Consider the following 20,715-nt stretch of genomic DNA (forward strand, 5'->3'; position numbering starts at 1 on the left):
TTGGGGCAGAGGGATTGGAGGGCTGCGCGTTGTGAGGGTGAGAGGTTGGAGTGGGGGAGGGGGGTCGACAGGTTGAGGCGGTTAATGTCCCGGCGGCAGTTGGAAATTAAGAGGTCGAGGGCAGGTAATAGGCCAGCACGGGGTGTCCAGGTGGATGAAGTGAGTTGGAGGTGGGCGAAGTGGTCCTCGGAAGATGGGCGGGAATCCTGATTGTGAAAGTAAGCTGGGAGGCGGAGGCGACGGAAGAATTGTTCGATGTCACGGCGTGTATTAAATTCATTGATGCGTGGACGGACGGGGACGAAGGTGAGTCCTTTGCTGAGGACTGATCGTTCGTCCTCAGTGAGGGGGAGGTCTGGAGGGATGGTGAAAACTCGGCAGGGCTGGGAGCTGGGAGCTGGTGTGGGTGTAGAGCTGGGAGTGGGGTCGGAGCCATACCCTCCCTATCTAATTGAGTGGTGAAAGTGGATTGGCCAATTCCCATGAAATTAAACTGGCATGCGCAAAATGGAACTGCTCAGGAATGGAGTCCAAATGGGCACAGCATTGGCTTCCTGGCATTTGTGGTATAATTCAAGTAAAGTTCCCTATGCCTTTGAGAAGATACAGGATCTGAAATGCCTTTGCAGAATACAAACTGTCATGCTTGGAAATTTAAAGCACAATCTGGTAATCATGGTAGCCTCTCAGTTGGTTCTCTGCACTGATAAATAATCAAAAGAATTGTGTTCTCAGTGCAACATCACAAGCATAAAATATTTTAAGGTTTAGTACTATACTTGTTCCAAGGGATGTTAGTTAGCTCAGTTGACTGGATGGCTGGTTTATAATGCAGAGTGATGCCAACAGCATAGCTTCAATTCCTGCACTATCTGATGTTGCACCTTTTCAGCCTCTCCCCTCACCTAAGGTGTGGTGACCCTCAGATTAAACACCACCAGTCATCTCTCTCTGAAATGAGAATGTGGGACTCTGGCAATTGCTGCTACTACTTGTTCCAAAGATAAAAATGCATGAAGTTTCTGTATTGTTCCTGCATTATCAATCTGATGATAGCAATAATTTTGCAGATCCATTGCATATCGCAATGTTGTTCATATTGAGTACTCTGCATTGATCAAGTTTTAATTACGACAACATTTAAAATACAGCAAAATTGCTGCAACAACAGCATACTAGTCTCCTGTTCACATACTCCTTCTGTCTCAGACTATACCCTCCCCCATACACCATTTCTCACACTTGACCTTTCTCCCTGTACTCGCTTTTTCACACCAGACACCAGAATACCTTAACTATTCCAAATGAGACCCTGGTTCTGTGTCCTTAGAGATTCACATTAAATCCTAGTAACTGTACATTAACTCTTCACCGACTGTGTCGTAGACTTCTGTTTCTCTATCTCAATTTCACACTAGACCCCAGATACTGTTCTCTCATTGTTTCACATTCTAGCCACTGGAACCCTACTGTTCCACTTTGGACCCTAGGCATTCTGTCTCCACATTATCACATTAGGCTCCTCGATATCTCAAAAAGGAGAAAGTGAGGACTGCAGATGCTGGAGATTAGAGTCGAGAGTGTGGTGCTGGAAAAGCACAGCAGGCCAGGCAACATCCGAGGAACAGGAGAGTCGGCATTTCAGGCAAAAGCCCTTCATCAGCTACCTGACCTGCTATGCTTTTTCACCACCACACTCTTGACTCCTCCATGTCGAACTCCTTTGAATTAACCCCAGCTATTGTACTTGAGTATTTCCCTTTGATATGCTATGCCTACAATCTCAGTCCTTAATTTCACTAATGCAAAATCAATCACTGAACATTTCTTCGAACAATCATATTTTATATCTTTTTCCTGATTTTCTACTCACCAATTTCCTTCTTTCCTCAAAATTTCATTCAGGATTAATATCATATTGAGAATGAACTAGAATGTTTGTTCTACTGGTGACAAAACAGAAACATAGAAACTAGGACCATGAGTAGGCCATTTGGCCCTTTGATCCTTCTCTGCTATTTGATAGGATCATGGTTGATCCTCTATCTCAATGTCATGTTCCTGCTTTCTCTCCATACCCCTTGATACCTTAAAAACCTAAACATTTATATGTCTCTATCTTGGATATATTCAGTGACTTCACCTCCACAGCCTTGCGCGATCAAGAATTCCACAGGTTCAGTATTCTTCGAGTGAAGAAATGTTTCTTAATCTCAGTCCTAAATGGATTACCCGTATGCTGAGATTGTATACCCTAGGTTCTAGACTCCTCAATTAGTGAAAACATTTTCCCATATCTAGTCCTTCCCTGTTAGAATTTTATACATTACAATCGGGTACCTTTCAACCCTCTATAATGTAGCGAATAAAAGCCCAGTTGAACAAATCTCTCCCCATAAAGCTGTTCCAGATGAGACGCCTGGTTCTGTGTCCTCAGCAATTAACATTAAATCCGAATAACTGTACAGTAATTCTTTACCAACTATTTCATAAACTACCTCAGTATTAATCACGTGAACCCTTGCAAGTTCTTTGGCAAGTACATCCTTTCTTAGGTAGGGAGACCAAAACTGCACACAATACTCCAATTGTGGTATCACCAAGGCCCTGTGTAATTGCTGAAAAACAGCTCTACTTCTGAACTTGAATCCTCTTGTAATGAAGGCCAATATGCCATTTGCCTTCTTAATTGCTTGCTGCACCTGTCTATCTACTTCTATGACAGATATACAAGGACATCTAGCTCCCATTGTACATTCTCACTTCCAAGTATATCACCATTGAAATAATACTCTTCCTTTCACACTAAAGTGTATAACTTGTTGTACTGTATCTGCCGTTTGCTTGCCAACTCACTCAACTTGTCGAAATCTACTTCAAATCTCCGGGCATCCTCCTTGCAATCCCATCCAGTTTTGGATTGTCAGCAAATTTGGAAATGTCGTATTAGTCATTTATATACATGGTGAGTAACTGGAGGCTAAGCACCGGTCCTTATGGTACCCCACTATTCACAGCCTACAACCCAGAAGACCCATTTTATTCCCACTCTCTGTTTCCTGTTTGTCAACCAATTCTGAGTCTAGGCTAATGTATTAGGCCCATCCCATGTGCTTTAATTTTGCCCATTAACCTTCTTTGAGTGACCTTATCAAAATTCTTCTGAGATACCAAATACACTATATCTACTGGTTCTCCGTTATCTATTCTATTCATTATATCCTCAAAGAATGCCAGTGGATTTGTTAAGCATGATTTGCCTTTCATAAACCTAAGCTGGCTTTGCCCAATCCAATGAATACTCTCCAAATTTTCTGTTATCACAACTTTGAAAATAGACTCAAACATTTTCTCCACTACTCATATTGTAATTCTCTGCTTTTTCTCTCCCTCCCTTATTAAGTACTAGGATTACATTTGTCACTGTCCAACCTACAGGAATTGCTTCAGAGTTTTTCATTTTCTGTGTGTGTGTGTGCATTATTAGTTCTTCTTTCATTTAGTAACTAATAAACTCAGTCTTTGTTAACTCAAGAAAGTCTCATTGAATTGGCTCCTTTTAAAGCAAATTTATTTAGCCTGGGCAAAAAGTATCCACAAGGGAAGGGATCCTAAATAAATTAATCTTGCTGTCACCAACTGAGGGGGCAGGTGTATAAAGAAGGAGAACCAGTTCATCCTTCCACTGGAGAGCTAGTCTATTTGGGATATCCCATCTAAAATGTAATAAATTGGAGAACCTCATCTGGGAAATGGTCGTAACAAGTTAAAAAAGTTTGGGACAGAATCATTGCTGCAAAAGTAATTCAAAAATCAACAAGCAGACACGACATTCCTAATCCATCAACGCCTAAGGCTTTCCACAGTAAGGCTCTTTGCGTTAAGATGTCATTCAGTGATATTATATTCTGATCACATCTCTCAATGTAATTCAAATATTTTGCCCTCTGAGTAAATGTTAAAACAGGGAACCCACCTGGAAAAGTGCACTCCAGCCGGGCTCACTGTCTGCTCAGCCGGATGAACCCAAAGAACAGCTGTGCAAAGTCAAAAGTCCAACATTGTGCTGTGTTCTGAATAAACCTGTTGGTTCTTTGTGTGCCATCTATCAGCACGCTCAGTCAGGAGTAATGATAGTGCTGTCTCCAAGGATTGTTCATAGTCAATTCAATATTGAGTTTCTCCTTGTCTCCCATACAACTATCAACATTTCACCATTCTCAAGCATGAAAAGTAAACTGAAATATGAGTGGTGTGCACTTTGTGTATAGTTCAGACAGGGTGGTTTGATCATGGTGTCTGCTCTGGCTCTGTTACTGGAGGAGGTTCTGATATAGTAAAGAGAGAATACAATGTAATTATGTTATACAGTTTTCTGATGTGGACTGTGTTCAGTTGTCTCATTCCCATGTCTATCATTTCATATGTTTATTGATTGTAGTTTTTTCACATAGGGAGAATTTAGCTTTGATGCAAGGAAGGGGTTGGAATGGGTCAGTCCACTGAGCTGATTATTGGTAGAGTTGAATGTGACAGCATGCCGATGGGGTGCCAGGGCTACTAGTTATATCTGGATTTGTGCACAATGGGTCTGCAAGTAATTGCCAGCCTCAAGCATCGCTCAGAATCATCTTCCCCCATTACTCAGCCAATACATAGAGCTGCCCTGTAGCATTACTTGTAGTGAGTTGGAGGATATACTGCTTTATATCAACAGAGTGCATCAACAATAAATGACAAGGAATAAATTATGGGTAGGAAATATGTTAAAAGACTACTATATTATCAATACAAAGTCCTTTAGTGAATGCAATGCATTAATATATACACAGCACCTAAACAAATCTTCCACATAGAATTACATAAAAACTGCAAAATAATTCCAGGTTACCTGGGTCAACCAACGTGCCAGTTTTTATTTTTTCAAAAGGACAAAGTGCCTTCTCTGTTTCTTATCTCTTCATCTTCCTTTCTTCAAACAGCCTATCTAACTGATTCTCAATACTAATGGCTCTCTATTTCAGTCACTAACCATAGTATCACAACTTGTGTCAAAACACTTTCACCCAATGTTATAAACGCTTTAATTTATCCTTATGTTTGTGTTCTCTTGTTCCAGACACTCAACAACATGAACTGTCGATTGTATCTGTTCTCTTCTGTTCCTTCATTATCTTAAACAAATTTAGCTAACTGCCTCTTAATTTCCTCAGTTTCAACAAAAACAAACACAATTTTTGAGTCTTTCCTTATATTAGTTTTTTCTCATACCAGGCAGCTTTCTATTTGATCTGTCCCGTACTATATTAATAGATACATAATCTGGTATCTGGTATGTGGTGTAATCCATAGGATTTATAATTTAAAATCACTTGGACAAGATAAATTATTAATTTGCATAGCATAATAGAGATATTAAAATGATAAATGATTTCAACAGGGTAAATATAGAGAAATAATTTTCTTTGGTAAGAGAATCTGGATCAATATAAGAACAAAGGTACATGGGACTTAGAAGCATGAATAGGTCATTCAGCCCTTCCAGCCTACTCCACCAGTTAAAATTATAGCTAATTTAGTTGTTGTCTCAACTCCACATCCCAACTTTCCAGTCTTTGACACCTTTGTCTATCAAAAGTATATTTAGCTCAGCCATTAATAATTTCAATGGCCTCCACTATTTTCTAGGAATGAGCATTCCACACACTCATGACCCTCCAAGAGAAAAGATATTTCTTCATGTCAGTCTTCAATAGGAGACCCTTAATTTTTAAATGGTGTTCCTGATTCTAAACTGCCCCACAAGGGAAAATACCCCCTCAGCATCCCCCACGTCAAGTTCCATCAAGGTCTTATTTGTTGCAATATGGTCATATCTAATTCTTGTCAATTCCAATGGGTAGAGGCCCAGCTTGCCCAACCTTTCCTCAAAATCATCCCTTAATATCAGGGATCAGTTGAGCAAAGATCCTCTGAACTGCTTCTAAAGTAATTATATGTTTTTTTCACATAGGAAAACCAAAGTGGCATCACCATTAGATTAGAAGTAGGCCATTCAGGGATTCTATGATTCGGAAGTGACCCTGGTAAACTGATAGTGGAAATCTGAAACTTGCTCTCCTAAAATCCGGGGATTATGAAATTTTCAAGGCTTTGATCCATAAAGTTTGTGCAAGCATGACTCCAGATTCCTGGTGGCTTGCCATTTTAATTCTCCATCATGCTTACTTGTTGACATTTCCTGTGCCATTTCAGTAAAACTCAATTCAAGCTCAGGAACACCCCCTCAGCTTTCACTGAGGCACTTTGCAGCCTTTCAGACTCAACACTGAGTTCAACAATTTCAGACCTTAGCCCTTCTCCTAATTTTGTTAGTTGTTTTGCAGGTACTGGTCTTAATCTTGTTTTTCATGTTGTTACTTTCAGACACAACTATTCATTAATCTGTTATTCAGATCCTCCCTGGTCAAATCTTTTGTTTCTTCACGACATCGATTACCTCTGTCTGCCTTTGTACCACCAGCTATCTTGTCAGTTAATCATTAATGCTCTTCAGCCTATCACAGACCTTCTTTTGCGTTCTACCTTCCCTCCATTCAATTGCTCAAGATGTTTATTTCTACTTTCTTTCCATGCTGATGAAATATATATTGGGCTGGGTATTATATGCCTGCACCAGGTCTGGGAGAAAGTGAGGACTGCAGATCCGAGTCAAGAGTGTGGTGCTGGAAAAGCACAGCAGGTCAGGCAGCATCCGAGGTGCATGAGAATCAACATTTGGGCATAAGCTTTTCATCAGGAATGAGGCGTCCACAATGATCCCATGTGGTTGTAGGATCCCATGGCGGAATATGAGACGCACTTCCTTCGGTGGTGAGAGTTTGGCAATTGCCAATGTAGATTTCACCAGTTTCCTCATTTCCCCTCCCCCTACATTATCCCAGGCCCAAGCCTCCAACTCGGCACCGCCCTCTTGACCTGCCCATCACCTTTCCCATCTGTCTGCTCCACTCTCCTCTCCGACCTATCCACTTCCCCTCAATCCCACACCCCTCCCACTAATCTCTCAGACCCCCAGCCCACAAGCCTCATTCCTAATGAAGGGCCTATGCCCAAAATATCGATTCTCTTGCTCCTTGGATGCTGCCTGACCTGCTGTGCTTTTCCAGCACCACATTCTCAACCCTCACCAGATCTGGTTTGGCAGGGCTGGAGGCATTAATATAGTTTAGGTGGCTACCCCACCACCCACTGTAGCTTATCCCATAACACAAGGGATATGTGTGTCTGTGTGTGTGTGTGAGAAAATTGACAACCTTCCTGCCACATGTAGATAAATAATTAAGGGTCTCTTAAGCTGGTCCAAAACTCAATTAGCCATAGTAGTACCCTGTCCATGCTATAATAAATTTAGTGTGGGCAGGTGATTGTTTTAAATGTTTTCTTAAAAAGGCAGGAAGCAAGATGGTGATCTCCAGGGAGTGTTTTTTGTACATCCAGGTAGCCACTCCAAATAACAGGACTCCCACTTCCTTGTTCTCTGTCTGTACTACGAACCCACTACCTCTATCCTTCACCTATCCTGCTACCCAATATGCCCAATTCTATCCTGTCAATACCCCTGATTTATCTTGGTCCAGACCCCTGGCTGCCATCCTTACAGTTTTGCCTGTAGTCCTGGCAATGGTCACTACCAAATGCTGGCACTACCAGGGCATTTTCCCACTGAGGGGCAGAAGTCATCTTGCTACGACCACCCACAGCATACCATCCAGATTTGGTCCATTGGATTCTGACAAGCCATTTAAAGAACAAAGAACAAAGAAAGAACAAAGAAAACTTACAGCCCAGGTACAGGCCCTTCAGCCCTCCAAGCCTGAGCCGATCCAAATCTACTGTCTAAACCTATCACCCAATTCCTAAACATCTGTATCCCTCTGCTACCCACCTACTCATGCATCTGTCCACACACACCTTAAATGAATCTACTGTGCCTGCCTCTACCACCTCTGCTGGCAACGCATTCCAGACACCCACCACCCTCTGTGTAAAGTACTTGCCGCGTGTATCCCCCTTAAACTTTTCACTTCTCACCTTGAACACATGACCTCTCATTATTGAATCCATCATCCTGGGAAAAAGCTTATCTGTATCCACCCTGTCAATACCCTTAATGATTTTGTAGACCTCATCAGGTTCCCCCCTCAATCTCCTTTTCTCTAATGAAAACAATCCTAACCTACTCAACCTCTCTTCATAGCTATTACGTTCCATACCAGGCAACATCCTCATAAACCTTCTCTGCACCCTCTCCAAAGCATCCACATCCTTTTGGTAATGTGGCGACCAGAACTGTACACAGTATTTTAAATACGGCTAAACAAATGTCTTGTACAATTTTAACATGACCTGTCAGCTCTTATACTCAATACCCCGTCCGATGAAGGCAAGCATACTAGATGCCTTCTTGACCACTCTATTCACTTGTGCAGCCAGCTTAAGGGTACAATGGACCTGAACTTCCAGATCTCTTCCGTTTACAGTATAGTTCGCTCTCGAATTAGACTTCCCAAAATGCATCACATCACATTTGTCTGGATTGAACTCCATCTGCCACTTCTCCACCCAACTCTCCAGTCGATCTACATCCTCCTGTATTCTTTGACAGTCCCTTATGCTTTCTGCTACTTCACCAATCTTCGTGTCATCTGCAAACTTACTGATCATACCAACAGTGCCCTCTTCTAGATCATTTATGTACATTACAAACAACAGTGGACACAGCACTGACCCCTGTGGAACACCACTGGTCACCTTTCTCCATTTTGAAAAACTCCCTTCAACTACTACTCTCTGTCTCCTGTTGCTCAACCAGTTCTTTATCCACCTAGCTAGAACATCCTGCACACCATGTGACTTCACTTTCTCCATTAGTTTAGCGTCGGGAGCCTTATCAAATGCCTTACTAAAGTCCCATGTATATGACATCAACAGCCCTTCCTTCATCTAACAACTTGGTAACTTCCTCAAAGAACTCTTTTAAGTTGGTAAGGCATGATCTCCCCTGCACAAAACCATGTTGTCTATCATGGATAAGCCCTTCGTTTCCAAATATAAATAGATTTTATCCCTCAGTACCTTCTCCAGCAACTTTCCCACCACTGACATCAGGCTCACTTGCCTGTAGTTTTCTGGAATATCCCTACTACCCTTCTTGTATTTGTTAGGGGCTCAGTGGATATCCAAGAATAAAATCCCCATCCTCAAATAGGGTCGGTATGCCAGACGTAGGCTTGGGATTCCAAGTAGAATCTATGTTCTTTATTTTACAGCGTGGTTGCTTTAACCCTGTTTGTATATTCCTCAGTCTTACACTGTTTCTCATGCCCCTTTTACTTTTTTCATCTACCCATTCACAGTCAGCTACGAACACCTCCCAGCTTTTGGGAGTTTCATGCTCCATCCATATATACCTCCATCCCCCAGTGACATGCAGAATTCCTCCAACTGGCCAGTAATTCCTTCCATTCTGTAGTTAGCAACGAATTAATGCAGCCATGCTTCAAATTACCCATGAGGCAATGAGACAGGTCACTGACAATGTGTAAAGGGATAAAACCAAACGATCCTGCCAATTAATTCTGATTTTGTGATTCAGGGCTAATACAATTGATTATTAAAACATAACAAATAAAATAATCATTGTCTGTAATTCAGAGGTGGAAATTAAACAAGTGACTAAGACATTTTAAAAGTCATCAATATAAACTGGAAATTCATTTATTCAGTATTCAATATTTAAAATGTAAAATGCATATAGTTTCCAACTCTGAAATCCATTATAGTTACCTGGTTCGAGTCCCTTAATGTAAATCCCATATTAGGTTCCTTAAGCGGTCCTGACCAGTCATTGCTCATTTACAATGCTATAGGTCGTGAAATGACTGCAGCTGCATTAAAAGGTCTTGTCTACTCACATGAGAACCAACAAACCTCTAATGCACGAATAATGGCCGAATCCAAAGACACAGATGTTAATAATAGGATGTTAATTTTGTTACATGATTTATCACAACCTAGTGTTGAACTGAAACTTCAGTTGTCATTGAGGGAGGGGAATTGATATAAAATAAAGCTACGACTGGCACACCATAATCATCAATGAAACACAGCAGTCTTAAAGTGGAAACAAACGAGTCTGAAACAAAAATTAAATCCGCTAGTATCATTTTCTGAAAACAATGCTATTGGTATTTTGGATCTATCTTTATACTTCGAGTTTTACAAAATTTAACTAAATTAAATAAGGTTCATGCAATTCCTCCACTCAATGAGCAAATGTTAAAGTCTGAAGTGATTTTCCTCAATGTTAGGTTTAGGTTATAACTAAAATTGAGCAGAGACCTGCTCTCATCCTGGAACAGAATGATTCTGCACCCGAGGCCCAGATTTTGTGCTACTGCTTTACTTCTTTTGGTCAATTCTTTCATTAGTACAACACCTAGGGGTGAGAGGGGTGGAAATGATCTTTGGTAGTCGCATGAAATAATGGGGAATTTGAGAGCAAGTTTATACTGATGTCAAATGGTGCAGAATCAAAGGAGAAGACTTTTTAAAAAAAGATTATAATGTCATCTTCCTCCGTATTAAACTGATTTGAAATTAAATAAGGTTGGCTTTCACGTAAGCAAAAAAGTGATTAGTTAGAAATTGACAGTAGGGCAATCATGGCCTGTAAGAAGGGCTTTTGCCCGAAATGTCGATTTTCCTGCTCCTCAGATGCTGCCTGACCTGCTGTGCTTTTCCAGCACCACTCAAATCTTGACTCTAATCTCCGGCATCTGCAGTACCCACTTCCATCATGGCCTGATGCTCCATACAGTTAGGAATCCAGTTGCTTTTCCTAAATAACAGTGTTCTACATGCTTGACATTGACTTAAGGTAGGAACCCTTCCTGATAGGGTCAGATTGACAGTAAATATTACATCTGATACCTAAATTTCTTGTATATTCAAGCCAAATCACAGCAAAAACTGACTTCAGGTAGAAATTATGTCAAACTATTTGAAGTATTCATCTTCTTTTCAAGACAAAAATTCTGGTTTCCATTTTGAAATCAGTAGAAACCCCAAGTCGGCAGCTATTGCATATTCTGTAAATTATGAAAAGTTGATAACAATTAAGTGCAGAACCAGGATTTTGGGCTTGTAATTCCATTAAGAACCAGTGTCTAAGGAGTTGAAATTTGGGTTGTAATTTGAGATTCCCTGATGAGAGGAAACATCCTCTCTGCATTTTTTCACCCCTCAGGATTTTAAATATTTCAAGATTAGATTACTTACAGTGTGGAAACAGACCCTTCGGCCCAATAAGTCCACACCGCCCCGCCGAAGCGCAACCCACCCATACCCCTACATTCACCCCTTACCTAACACTACGGGCAATTTAGCATGGTCAATTCACCTGACCTGCACATCTTTGGACTATGGGAGGAAACCGGAGCAGCTGGAGGAAACCCACGCAGACATGGGGAGAACATGCAAACTCCACACAGTCAGTCGCCTGAGGCGGGAATTGAACCCGGGTCTGGCGCTGTGAGGCAGCAGTGCTAACCACTGTGCCACCATGCCGCCCACTTCTCTTATCTTTAATATTTCAAAGTGTATGGGCCCAACATACACAACTCTTTCTCATAAAGCAATCCCTCCATCTCAAAAATCACTCAAGCAAACCATTTCCTGAGTTGCTTCCAATCGGAGTTTATCCCTCCTGAAGTAAAAAAATCAGACACAGTACATGAAGTGTACTGACAATGATACTGCCTTCAACCTCTCATGTGAAGGGTGTGTCTCTGAGGGACACCCAGGATTACATTGAAAATTTTGATCAGAGCATCCTTACATGGGCTAAATGAAACTCTTAACATCTAAGAACAAATATTGGTGGACATGGGGCATTTGGATTAACATTAGCTGGTGGAGATTAGCTGGATGGTGAGTTCAGAGAGGCATTACTTGCTGCAGGACTCCGTGTCACTGACCTGCTCTTGTAGCTGTTGTATTTGTGTGGCTAATCCAAGTTCAGTTTCTGGTCAATGGTAACCCCCAGAATGGTAATAGTGGGGGATTCGGTTTACTTACTGTGTTTAACACAGCACAAAGTCGTGAGGCACTTCAAATGAATATAATGAAACAACATTTTCCACCAACCTTTACACAACGCCCACTGCTAAATCAAGTTGTAAATGTTAAAGCTGCACTCCCATGGAAGTTGCCAATCAGTGTGGGAGGTGGTTCATACTTGTTGGATCTGATTGACAGAAGTTTAGCAGAGTCAGGAAGAAGAAAATTCTTGAGCCACAACAGTCAGCCTGCTCAATACACATTCCTACAGAGGGATGCGATAATTATAGAATCCCCACAGTGTGGAAGCAAGCCATTTGGCCCATCAAGTCCATACTGATCATCCCACCCAGAACCATCCCATTCCTATAACCCTGCATTTCCCATGGCTAATCCACCTCGCTTGCATATCCCTAATATCATAGGCAATTTAGTATGACCAATCCACCTAACCTGCCCATCTTTGGTCTGTGGGAGGAAACCGGAGCACCCGGAGGAAACTCACGCAGACAAGGGAAGAATGTGCAAACTCCACACAGTCACCTGAGGGTAGAATTGAACTTGGGTCCCTGGTGTTGTGAGGCAACAGTGTTAAATATTGAGCCACTGCATTGCTCCAGTGTATTGGGATGTTGTGTATGTTGTTATATTCTTCTTAACCAGTCCTCTGAGACTGATTAGAACTTTCTTCCACTCAGAGGCTGTGGGTCCTGAGGGGATTAAAGGGTCCAGTGCTGGATTCGCATTCCCTTTAAGGATGGGGCATGTGGTATTTGAAGGGGTGGTAGGTGGTTTGCTCAGGTTTTCACATGCTCCCTCCCATGTTTGTGCTAGTCTCCACCTGGGCTCAGTCAGAAATGCTCAAGATGGTTGGCACTTTGGCAGATACTTCTTCAGTTGGGATACTTGCATAAGGGATTCCCATGAGTTGGTGGGACTATTGCAATTTTTCATATTAGTGTTTCTCTGACCTCCTGGGAATTGCTTGCCACGGTGGAGCTCAGAGTAGACAACTTGTTTGGAAGTTTTATGTCAGGTATACAGATGATGGTGCCTGCTCAACAAGATTATTGACAGTAGCCAATGCTTTGATGCTGGGGATGCTGGCCTGAAAGAAGTTGCTGATTTTAAAGCATGTATCCTGCCACTGAATTTGCTGGACTTTGCAGAGGCATTGCTGGTAATATTTCTCTGGGGAATTACAATCTCTGCTGTCTCCTGCTTCTTGGATGCTGCCTGACCGGCTCAACTTTTCCAGCACCACACCTTTTGACTCTGATCTCCAGCATCTGCAGTCCTTACTTTCTCCTATATATACAGAAGGGCAGGTAACAGAACAGCACTGCAAACCATGAGATTAGTGCTCAGTTTGAGGTCTTTGTCATCAAACACTCTTGTCCCTCAGACAGCCAAAGGCCGGATGTGATGTTGAATTTCATCATCAATGTCTGTGCTCATAGAAAAGGAATTATCAAATATATGAGAATTGATTCACATTGTTCAGTGGCTTGCCATGAATCTTGAGAACTGGGGACAGAGTGGTGTAGCTGGAGGAAGCTGCTAGAGGACGTTTGTCTTGTAGATGTTTAGCCCATGGAGGCCTATTCTCTCATTGACCTCGCTGAACGCATCAATGATGCTTTGGAGCTCAGCCACTCAGTCTGGATACTGAAGCTCAATGGCAGTGTTTGAGGTGGTCTTAGTTCTGGACTGGAGGCATCACTGGTTGAATAGTTTCCTGCTCTTCCTGTTGAAAAGCTCTACTTCAGCAGGAAGGTTCATGGATATGATTAGATTAGATTCCCTACACTGTGGAAACAGGCCCTTCAGCCCAACAAGTCCAAACCGACCCTCCGAAGAGTAATCCACCCGGACCCATTTCCCTCTGACTAATGCACCTAACACTATGGGCAATTTAGCATGGCCAATCCACCTGACCTGCACATCTTTGGACTGTGGGAGGAAACTGGAGCCCCCGGAGGAAACCCACGCAGACACCGTAAAAGGTACTAAGAAATGTGTAACCCAAAAACTGAGCTTTACTGTTGCCCAAAACTTTAACACCCCTCCAATGCACACAGAATACAGATTAATCTGATCGTTTGGGAGGGAAACCCCAACCCCATTCCCAGGTAGACACAAGAGAATGTGCAAACTCCACACAGACAGTCATCTGAGGCTGGAATTGAACCTGGGTCCCTGGTGCTGTGAGGCCACAGTGTTAACCACTGAGCCACAGTGCCAGGATAATTAGTGCAAAAACATAGTCTTTCTTGACCTCAGTTTGCACACATATTTGGTCTGTGGTGGATCAGTTGATAAGGATCATGGCTTCCATATTGTTATGCAATAAATTTCTCTCACAGTTGATTGAATTGAAGGCTTTTAGGTGTCAAAGGCTGCCATGAATAAAGGTTACTGCTGCTTTCTACACTTGTTTTGGACATGTCTTGCTGTGACAATCATGTGCGCTGCGTCTCTTGAGGGACAGAATCTACGTTCTATTCAGTTAACTCCAGCATGTTACAGAATGTTTGAAGGCTAAACTGTGTGCCTTCATGGAACCAGTCAATACTGGAACCAATCACACCAGGGGCCCTGAGAAATTACACTGGGCAGGAATAGATTAGTAAGTGTAACAAGGCAGTCTAAGGCCAATGCTGCCAGCAGATCTAGTTAAAATTATCTATTACCCATTGTTAATTGTTCCTTTCAATTTTATCCACTTCACTACAGCATTTCATGCTGCCCAACAGTTTAATAGATTTTATGATCTGTTTGTTCTCATTAAAATTAACATTTTTTTCTGAGTACTCAGCTTCTTACATTCATTTCTTGCAGCCTGTCTGGGTTTTTTGGCTATCAGTGGTTCATTGCCAGTCCAAACTCTCCTTTCCCTTTGTGGGTTACTTTTCTGCTGTAAAAGAAGATTCCTGAAATACTAAAATAAGTAGCCTCACACAGACAGACAGGCAGACAGACAGTCTCCTAATGTAGGTTGCAGTCTATGTCAGGAAAATTAACATTTCCTGTTGCAACTAAAATTTCAACATTCATTTTCCCAGCTCTTCCACTGCAGTCCGATCCTGTGTTTTTAGTTATTGGCACCTTGGAACAGATTCCAAGCAGTAACTTGATCCTTTCCCCTTCCTATCTTCCAAGTTCCACCCAAACAAACCCTGCCAATTCTCAGTTCTTTTGCCTCAGTAATACTCAAGAAATCTACTGATAAACAGCGTCACTCCGCCCCTCTCCTTCCTGAGATGCTCATCATCCCGCAAGATAATCCCCTAATCCTTTTATTTTGCCAGGTTTGAGCAACTTTAAAAATATCAGTTTGGTGTCCATTTCTCATCATTTTATTTCATTCACAAATTCACAGTAACTTTTAATTGCATTTTAGTTTTGAAAAACACATAAGCCTGAATCTTTCAAGTTGTGGTAACAATGAGTGCAGCATATCATGACAAAAACACTTACTTTTTAATATTGCTTAGCAAACCTAAATATGCAGCAATGGAGCTAGAATGAAAATGCTTTGGTCTTACTAACTGCTGCATACGAAGATTTTCCTAGTGTCGTGCTAGATGCTGTGCATTTTTTTGTCCACGACCTTCCAATCTCAATTGTTAAGGAAATGCACCCAGTGAATTTTATTGAAGCAGAGTAGTTCCCTTTTTATGGCATTAGCGAAGATATTCTGGCAAAATTAAAAGTCCAGTCCTTGAATTCTAATGAATGCAATGTAAATAGGTGTGAAAGCAAATTAATGGGTAGGTAGATGAGTAAGAGGATGGGTGCACGAGGAGGTGGATGAGCAGGCAGGTATGTGAGGTGAGTAAGAGACTGAGTGGTCAGGTGGCTGAGTTGGTAGACTTTTGAGTGGGTGAGGTTAATAGGTGAATTAGTCTGTGAGGAGAGTAGGTGAGTGAAGTCGGTAGGTTGCTAATTGGGTAAAGTGGGTATGTAAGGCAAATAAGTGGGTGGGAGAGGCAGCAGCTGGGTAACTGAGTACGCTGGTGGTCGGGTAGAACTAGTTGGTTTGGATCAGGATGGGTTTGGTTGGTCAAATGGTGGTCATGTTTGGTAGGGAAATAATCCAGTCTAGTCAAGGGGCAGTCAAGTTTGTCCAGGAAAGTGGCCAGAGGTGTTGGGTGGTCGGAGAATTGAGGATTGGGTTGGGGATATAGTTGAGTTTTGGGGTGTGGTTGGGCTTGATTAGAGCAGATAGCCATGTAGAAGAGGTGGTCAGACTGGATTGGGAACAAGTTGGGTCAGGTCAGGGGTGTAGCTGAGTTGTCACATGGGGTAGTCAGGTGGTGGGATAGATGAGTTGGGTCAAGGAGATGGATGAGTTGGGGGCAAAAGATTCCTGTTGGTGGTAGTGGAGTTGGTGGTGGTGATGTTAATGGTTGCAGATGAGGAAGTGGGGGTGCGGTTTTTTGGTTTGGATTAGTGGTGATTTAGTTGAATCGGGATGTTTATTAGGCAGCTGGGGAAGATAGGCAGGAACTTAGGTATTAAATCATACTGCTTTTATGTTTCTGACAATTCCAGGTAATTATCTAGGTCAGTCTCACAGAAGTCTCCCAAGTCTCCAGTTCTCACCTGGATTCAGGGCTCCAGTAGTGGGGGATTACCTTTAAGAAGTTTGAATTTCCTGAGAAATTCCATAGAATCTGGACATACACCTTCAGTCATACTCTTGTTCTCCAACAATCCAGAGACTGGAAGATTTAACCCATAACAGTTTAGCTGATTGACTGAGTCCATCCTTAACTGAGACACAGCTAGCATCTTCTAATAGTTCTCTCTAGTGATCCCACACTCAGTGCCGAGGTAACATTCTCAGCTGAATCAAAGGCTGGACTATCAGGTCTTATTCTTGACGACATGATCCAGGCTGTAGGAGTGCTCTGCTGAAGGGGCCACACTTCAAACCACAGCTGTGCCTGAGCTCTCAGTTCAGATCCCATGGCACTACTTGAAGGAATGAAAGGACCTCTGCTATCCTGGCCAATACTTAGTGCTCATCAAAGATTATAAAATGTCGAAACAGAAGTAGGCCTTCAATCCAATGATTTTGCTCAACCGTTTAACATCAGATCCAGGAGAAGGAGTAGGCAATTCAGTCCTTCATGCCTGCTCCGTCATTTAATATGATCATGGTTGATCTCATCTTAGCCTCAACTCTATTTTCCTGCCCAATTCCCATAATCCTTTAACCCAGTATGAAGTGAAAATCTGTCTTTCCAACTCCTCATTATTCAATGTCCCATCATCCATTGCATTCTGGGTAGTGAATCCCACAGTTTCATGACGCTTTAGAGAAATAATTCCTCCTTATCTGTTTTAAACCTGAAACTCTTCATCTAAAACCATGCAATTTGGTTCCTTACAAGGGGAAGCATCTGGCATTTAGTTTTCCAGTATTTGATAAGGATTCAATGAGATCATGGTTGATCTGATAATCTGCAACATCAGTTTTCTGCTTAATCTCCATAACCCTTGATTCACTTAGAGTCATAGAGATGTACAGCATGGAAACAGACCCTTTGGTCTAACCCGTCCATGCCGACCAGATATCCCAACCCTCAGAGAAACAAAATCCCCTAAATGTAATTTAAATAGGCAATCCCTTCTTCTGATATTATGTCCTCTGGTCCCAAAATCTTCCACAACAGGAAACAATCTTTCACATCCACTCTGTCAAATCCTCTAACAATCTTACATGTTTCAACATTACATCTTTCTCCCAGACTCCAATGAGTACAAGTCTAACCTCTCCTCATACACAAATCCCTCAAAACACAGGATCAATTGAATGGACATTTCCTGGACTGCATCCAATGTCTGTATATCTTAGATAAGGAGCCCAAAACTGTTCACTGTATTTCAGCTTGACTAATGGCAAAAGGCAAATTTCCAAAAGGCATTCAACAAAGTGCCGCACAACAGGATGCTGCATAAGATAAAGATGCATGGTGTTATGGGTAATGTATTAGCATGGATAGAGGATTGGTTAACTAACAGGAAGCAAAGAGTGGGAATAAATGAGTGCTCTTCTGGTTGGCGATCGGTAACTAGTGGTGTGCCTCAGGGATCAGTGTTTATTCATGATTTACATAGCTGATTTGGAGCTTGGGACCACATTTGGTATGTCAAAGTTTGTGGATGACACTAAGATGAGTAGTAGTGTAAAGTGTGCAGACAACTGTGAAGCCTTTCAGAGTGATACAGATACTTCAAGTGAGTGGGCAAATGTCTGGCAGATGGAGTGCAATATTAATAAATGTTAAGTCATCCATTTTGGTAGAAATAACAGTAAAAAGGATTATTATTTGAATGGTAAAAAAATTACAGTTGCTGAGCAGATGGACCTGGGTGTCCTTATGCATGAATCACAGAAGGTTGGTCTGCAGGTGCAACAGGTAATTAAAAAGGCAAATCAAATTTTGTCCTTCATTGCTAAAGGAATTGAGTTTAAAAACAGGGAGGTTATGTTGGAGCTGTATAGGGTGCTGGTGAGGCCACATCTGAAGTACAGCATGCAGTTTTGGTCTCCTTACTTCAGAAACAATGTACTGGCACTAAAGGGGGTGCAGAGGAGGTTCACTAGGTTGATTCCAGAGTTGAGAGGGTTGGCTTACAAGGAGAGACTGAGTTGACTGAGATTATATTCATTGGAATTTAGAAAAATAAAGGGGATCTTATCGAAACATAAAATTATATAAGATAGAGGTAGACAGGATGCTTCCACTGGCAGGTGGAACTAGGACAAGAGGGCATAGCCTCAAGATTGGAGGGAGCAGGCATTGAGAAGGAACTTCTTCACCCAGAGGGTTGTGAATCTATGGAATTCTCTGCGCAGTGAATTAGTTGAGGCTTCCTCAGTAAATGTTTTTAAAGCTAAGTTAGATACTTTTTTAAACAATAAAGGAATTAAGGGTTATGGAGAAAGGGTGGGTAAGTGGAGCTGAAGCCATAAAACGATCAGCCATGATCTTATTGAATGGCAGAGTGGGCTCAAAGGGCCAGATGGCCTACTCCTGCTCCTAGTTCTTATGCTCTTATATAACATTTTGTCTGGCTTTAGCAAAACCTCTGTATTTTTATACTCCATTTCCTTTGAAATAAAGGACAGACTATTTTGTCATTATCATATTGCTATTATGGGATTTTGTGTTCAAATTGTTTCATTATTTATTGCAGTGATTATACTTCAAAGGTAAAGTAAATTGACAATATTTTGGGATTTCCTATGGTCATGAAAGGTGCTGTATAAATGTAGGCATTTATGTAACTAACTTCCTGGGAGAGGCAACATCAAGAAGGTATTTGATAATGTATTTGATGACCTTTAATCACATGAAAGGTTAATATATAAGGTCAGATCGTATGGGCTTGGGATAATACATTAGCTTGGATAGAGGATTGGCTAACTAACAGAAAACTGTGCATTGGGATAAGTGGGTCTTTTCTCATGGGCAAGATGTAACTAATGAGGTGCCATAGAGTTCAGTCCTCAGGCCCCAACTATTTATAATATATATTAATGAGTTAAATAAAGTGACAGAATATACTATAACCAGATTGCAGAGGAGTTGGGAGGTCATGTGGCTGTACAGGACATTAGTTAGGCCACTTTTGGAATACTACATCAATTCTGGTCTCCCTCCTATAGGAAGAATGTTGTGAAACTTAAAAGGGTTCAGAATAGATTTACAAGATGGGTGGGTGGGGGGGATGTGGGTATCTGAGCTATCGGGAAAAGCCTGAATAGGCTGGACTACTTTCCCTGGAGCGTCAGAGGCTGAGGGGTAACCTTATAGAGGTTTGTAAAATCATGAGGAGCGTGGATAGGGTAAACAGACAAAGTCTTTTCCCTGGGTTGGGGAAGTCCTGAACTAGAAGGCATAGGTTTAACATGAGAGGGGAAAGATTTAAAAGGAAACTAAGGGGCAACTGTTTCAACCAAAGGGTCATGTGTATATGAAATGAACTGCCAGAGCAAGTGGTGGAAGCTGGTACAATTACAACATTTAAAAGGCAACTGGATGGGTAAATGAATAGGAAGGGTTTAGAGGGATATGGGCCAAATGCTGGCAAATGGAACTAGATTAATTTAGAATATTTGGTTGGCACGAGTGAGCTGGACTGAAGGGCATGTTTCTGTGCAATACACCTCTATGACTAATTCAGATAAATGCGAGGTTCTGCATTTTGGGAAAGCAAATCTAAGCAGGATTTATACACTTAATGGTAAGGTCCTAGGGAGTGTTGCTGAACAAAGAGACCTTAGAGTGCAGGTTCATAGCTCCTTTAAAGTGGAGTCGCAGGTAGATAGGATAGTGAAGAAGGCTAGGAGAAAGTGAGGACTGCAGATGCTGGGGATCCGAGCTTAAAAATGTGTTGCTGGAAAAACGCAGCAGGTCAGACAGCATCAAAGGAGAAGGAGAATCGACGTTTCGGGCATAAGCCCTTCTTCAGGAATGAGGAGGGTGTGCCAAGCAGGTAGGGAGGAGGGACTTGGGGGAGGGGCGTTGGGAATGCAATAGGTGGAAGGAGGTTAAGGTGAGGGTGATAGGCCGG

This window comes from Chiloscyllium plagiosum, chromosome 2 (genome assembly GCF_004010195.1).
Source record: "Chiloscyllium plagiosum isolate BGI_BamShark_2017 chromosome 2, ASM401019v2, whole genome shotgun sequence".
NCBI classification, from domain to species: Eukaryota; Metazoa; Chordata; class Chondrichthyes; order Orectolobiformes; family Hemiscylliidae; genus Chiloscyllium; species Chiloscyllium plagiosum.